Source organism: Cryptomeria japonica, chromosome 3 (assembly GCF_030272615.1).
Source record: "Cryptomeria japonica chromosome 3, Sugi_1.0, whole genome shotgun sequence".
Taxonomy (NCBI): Eukaryota; Viridiplantae; Streptophyta; class Pinopsida; order Cupressales; family Cupressaceae; genus Cryptomeria; species Cryptomeria japonica.
The window spans coordinates 844,891,365-844,897,361 of record NC_081407.1 but is presented as its reverse complement, the minus strand read 5'-3'; positions in this window follow the sequence as shown (position 1 = coordinate 844,897,361).

The following is a 5,997-nucleotide window of genomic DNA, read 5'->3' as shown; positions in this document are numbered from 1 at the left end:
TTGCACTAATAAATCTCAATTAATTATCATGAAACAACATATTCTACCACAAGTTGGTGTGAGAAATAAAAAATAAAAAACATAAGACATGAGTTGGTTACCTTTACAATCTCATCATATGCTTATTTTTCATTCATTGTTTTGTAGATCTTGAGTACTATGAATATGATCCAAGTATGGAAACTTTGTACTCTTGAAAAATTTTAAAGATTATTGTGTAGCAAGTTTTTTGTCCACTTCTTAGTGGAAAAAATAATCAATGACCTTTCTTTTCAATCTGTCAAATTTTTCTCCAACATGTCATTATTGATGCCAAGTATAATAAATCCATCTTCCAGAATCTTATCCTTCATGAAAATTCCTCCATACATCCAAGAATATAAATCTAATACAAAATTCATATGAAAGGCACCTTCCTAAGACTAGCCATAAATTATAGAACATCATAATGACATACCATTTTCTTACCACCTTACCATTTCATGTGTCCTATCATGTGATTATAATGTCATAAATCACATCCTATGTGATTTTTTATTATATAAATCCTCTTCTTTAGTTACAATTAAGACAATTATTCTTTTTAACCATTTTCAATTAGACCATGCATGAGGATGTATCTTTAGATAATCCTTCAATCCACAATACCATTTTGACCAAATTAACTTGTTCATTAGATTCTCTACTGTGGACTCCAACTCCATAGATTCCAAAACATTTCTAGGAATATTGAGGCGAGGTAATAATTGACTCAATGTGGCCCATTTATGCTTAGATAATCATCTCCAAGCACTATTTTTACTATGTGCAAAACAACCCCCATTATGGTCTTAATCACCTCAATCACCCTTCATCATACATTCAGATATGTGTTTGAAAAAAAAAATTTGGTGTTTCCTTTCCTTGAGATAAATAGTGGATTCCATGATTGGAGCTTCTTGTTACTGTAATGGGTGGCAATCTTGTTCACTAGCTTATGCATGCAAACAAGGAACAAGACCTATTTCACAATGATTACATTAAAAGGATAATGAACTCAATTTATTTAACCTTAATTCTATTAGGAAGATGGTTGAAAGTAGATTCGATTCCACTTATTTTGACTTAATTAAAAGTGAGCTATTGAAAGAATTGAATGCAAGATCTAGGGTAAATGATATGAAATGGATACTAATCAACATTTTTAGCTAAAATACATAGACATAAAGTATAGATCTAGAAAGGGGATGGAAAGAGGGACTTATGTATGAATCCTACACATTGGTGTTGAGGACAATGGTGCTCTGGGAAACCTCATCCATGAAAAATTCCCTTGTCTGAGAGGTTAATTTCTAAATGTTGATCTGGAACTGGGCCTCTAAGATACTGCATTGCCACCTTGCCAATTTTTCAACTTGAACATGCCTTGAGAGGATAATGGTGTGTTCAGAAAAATTATCTAGGACAATTTCCCAACAAGTTCCTTTGTCCAAGTAGTTTGTGATGAGCTTTGGAGGTAGGGTTTATCTCTGTCTACTCCATCTAATTTTGCAATTCTAGCTTCTAAATCTATAATCTTCACCTACAAAAGAGAGAAAAGGGTGTTGTGGATAGGGGCTAGCCTAGGTTAAACCCTAAGTTTGGAATTAACCCTATAATTGAATTTAAATTGAATTGAAAGCATGCTTGGATAAGACAGAGGCTATACATAAATTAAAATGCTTGAATGAAAATAATTGATTAAAATGATTATAATTTCAATTTATTATGCATTTCTCTTAGGATAAGTCCTCCATTTGTTGATGCAATAACATGATAAATCACATAAAATCCATCATTAAATCATAATTGAAAACATGAATGATGATTCCTTGATGCGTCTTGCTGCTCTTTAGACTTAGATCTTCTCTTCAAGTGTTTCTTTTGAGTAGGAATGATGATAGCAATATGATAATAGAATATGATGAAATGAATTATGAATGGTGCCTTATATAGGGATATCAAAGTAGAGTTACCTTTTGGTCAACTTAGAATTATCATTTTTTTGCAATGTGATAGTTTTGGAAAGGGCAAGACAAATCTTTGAACTCCTAAAATTTTAGCCAAAATGTGTTACATACTGCTCCCCTAAGCACCCATGTCTCAAAAAAATAGGCCCAAATTTTTAATAACATGAGATAACCGGGCCTTGATACTAGAAACATAATTTTATGAAGATATTTAATATTCAGATTTGATAAAAGGTGCATTGAACTTTAAAAATACACAGGAACCATATAATCATGAGATGAAATACGATAAAGGGTGCACTTAAAATAAGTGTTTGATTAATAAAGTGTTGATGTATTGAAATGAAATAGGACTCATAAAATAAAATTGAATATTTATTTAATACAATAAACTTGATATGAGCAAGGCAATATGAAATCTTTATCAAATTAATGCATGAAAGGCTTATGTTGCAAGTTTTATTCATTGTATTTTTCCTTCTCATTTTCTCTACCAAACACATTTGAAGCTTTAAAAGTAGGTTTCAATAGGTTGATTTAACAAGGTCTGGGTTGAGTTGAGGACAAAATGGATTCCCAAATTCATTTAATTGCCTTCAAAATGAAGATGGCATTCATGGGAGAGATAAAGGATAAAATTCTATAAGAAGTGCTTAATGTGTCCCACTTTATTATTGTGAGGGTTGTCAAGAAAATTCTTAGAGACGAATTTCTAAGGATATACCAAAAATATAGGGTGAACATGGAAATTCTAGTAATCTTTGTGGCTACACTTCTGCATGTAGGCCTTTCCAAAGAAAAGATTGAATATTTATGTAGAAATGTGTTTAAGGCGGGTTTATTAGGAGATTTAAGTAGGTTTATGAGGAATATAGATGAAAATCTCACCATTCCTCTTCCTAAGGACTATATGGTGACGATAAAAAATGATACTCCCTCAAAGATTTCCCTTCTCTATATTGAAGATGAGAAACTCTTTTGGGCTAGAAAATTTGGAATCAAAGAAAATGTGAACTTCCTTTGGAACTTCTTTTGATTTTCCAAGATTAAAGAGAAGAATTGTCAAAGAATACCTAGAGGCTGATGGTGTTGCCTTATTTTCCCTAGAAGACAAAATTAATTCTTGGGTGGCAAAGCTTGAAGAAATAGTTGAGGAACTTGATCCTGAGCTTTTGGAGGAATCTGTTTGGTTACCTCACATCCCCCTTCTGATTTGTTCATGAATAAGTCCTTTCAATAATATGACTCCTCTCGGGTGTTGTCTCTTCTCTTCTCTCCCCTGGTTCAAGACATGGTTTTGCGACCCCTTCCTCTCATCCTCCACAACTTTGAGATTGGTTTTCAATTTTTACGTTCAGCAATTTTCGTTGGTCTTTCATTTGGAACATTTCAATTTTGTTCTTCTTGTAGATACTATTTCTTTCTACTCGGTGGTCCTTGGTTCCTCTTGTTCTAGTTGGGAAATTTTGTCTATTCCTCTTATGTTATGTTTATCATACTTTTAATGTAATATTTTACTATATAATATAATCCACCTTTTCCCCTTTATTGAAGAAAAGAAAAACTTAACTTCCAATTTGTTTAAAATCTAATTAGTATTAATTGGTTAAGAAAAAGATCATTACAATAATATTAATAAAATAGATATTATCTCTCCCTAAAAATAAAAATCTAATAATAAAATATTATGTCATTGACAACTTTAACAAACTACTCAAACAAAAAGTAAAAACACAACAATAAAACTGTACTTTCTAATTTATTTTTGAAAAATAAAAATAAAATTTAAATTTTTAATAAGAAATTAGAAACAAAACAAATACTGTGATAATGGTAAGAGAGAGATTTGTGGCTATCAAGAGATAAAAGTTTAATTTCAACTAGCATGCCTATCTATTGAAAAATATATGTAAAGTATGCCAAGCGATATATTGGATTTGAATTAAGTGTATTGTATTGACACACTTTAGAATTAATATGTGAACAAATTATGATTGAATGAATGAGTTTGAGACTTCAATTAGTAATGGAAACTTATATGTGTTCCTAATTTAATTTAAAGAAAACTTGATGCAAGTAATTTGTAAAGGAAAATATTGTTATTGTTTGTAGAAATAGTGATTGCATTAAACTAATAAACATATTTTATACATTATTGACTTTGTAAGGCTTTGAGCTTATTTTCTGCTTATTTTCTAGTTGCAAGTTTTTTTCCATTCTTCAATTTTTCATATCTGTCATATGTGAATGTTGGCTTGATTCTTAGTCATTGTAAGTACTTAACATGAGAAATTACAACAAATGTGAGTCTTGTTCTTTTAGTTCATCCTATATCTATAGTAGCCTTTTGAAGAGTCAAACCTTGAGATTTGTGTATTTTTTAATGCACATGTGAATCTTAATGAAATTTGTATAGAACCAACTCTTTTAATTGTTTTTATTAGAACTATAGTTGGATGCTAATTGTCAAACGATATTCCTAAGTAATTGTGGAATTCAACCAATACATATGTTGGTGTTTGAGGCGGTCTTGTTCCAAGTCTATCTATAGTTTTTTTAATGTTTCTTAGAGGTCCATTGACCATTCCTTTTTCTATTCACATTTTTTATGTTAACTTAACCCTAGCATCCTTGAACAATAATAATTCCATATAAAGTTTATCATCCATGCCTCCATTTGTGGTAGTAGCACTTCCAATTTTTTATGCAAGGTTGCATGCAACTAGATTTTTTTAAGAGTGTAATACTTTTCTAGATTATGGCTATGTATATTATTATTTGTTGAAAATAAATGGATATTATTGTCACAGTCTTCATTGGTAGATTCATCGATTGATGTGTTTGATATTGTCATTAGTAATATCCAATCCTCAATTGTTGGTTGTGCATCTTTGATATTTGTTAGAAGTTGACAAAATCTTTCTTGGTTACTCTTTTGTCCTCCTTGCCTGAAAATGTGATGTAAAGTGATTATATATCGTATCATCAATTGGAGGTAATTGTCTGAGATCTCCAACCCAGATCATGGATATTCCTGAAAAGTATTATTAATTATTAATTCTATTGACTTGTATGTATCATAATTATAAAAATGACCTATAATATGAAGTAAATTTTATGAAGCTTAAAATTTTTGTTGACATATAAAGTTGTTGGGAGGCATACCTACAAAGCTTTGATTTTTATTATTTGGAAATGCTTGATGTAATCAAGAATCCATATTCTCAATCAATCTTTCACTAATGAAACTCATCTCATTAATGAGGATGTATAGAACATGTGTTGTTTCTTCTTGGAATGTTGTTAGTTTTGTTCCTTCTAGTTCTTTGAAATCTCTTATTGGTTTTCTTATTTTTCAATAAATAGTTGATGCTCCTATATTGAATGCTGCAACTTTGGTTGGTGTGAGTACAAGTAGATGAGATTAATTTGGGATAGAAGCATTTTGAAATGATTTAATAATTGTACCAATGAGATATTATTTACCTATTCCTATTATCCCTTGAAATACCATACGCAAAGAGAAACAATTTTGTTATCTCTAGTAGTGTGACATGATAATGTTAATATATTTCTCTTATTTACAATTAACATTTTCATAGTTTACGATTTATGTTGTATTATCATTATTGAAAAGTGATTAATTTTAATAATGTTAATAAATTTTATAGATAGATTTGTGTATTCTTCACCTTGAAAATAATTGCACCAATTCGTCTCTTTATCTATGTCACACCTTCCCAAAATATCCAACTCAAAAATTTGCATAATTTGACCATGGTAAAGTCTAGATATATTTTCCCATTTATTCTCTATAATACCTTCTTGTCTAGTATCATTTTCAAGGTCACTAATGTTCTCGACATTTTTAGTCATTGTTCTTTGTTTCACATGACATTGACAACATGCCACAATATGTATAGATATGACATGCCATTTTTTATGAATGGTGTACAACACAAATCAATGAATGACCCTCATCATAGAGGCCCTTGTGTCTCTAGCCAAT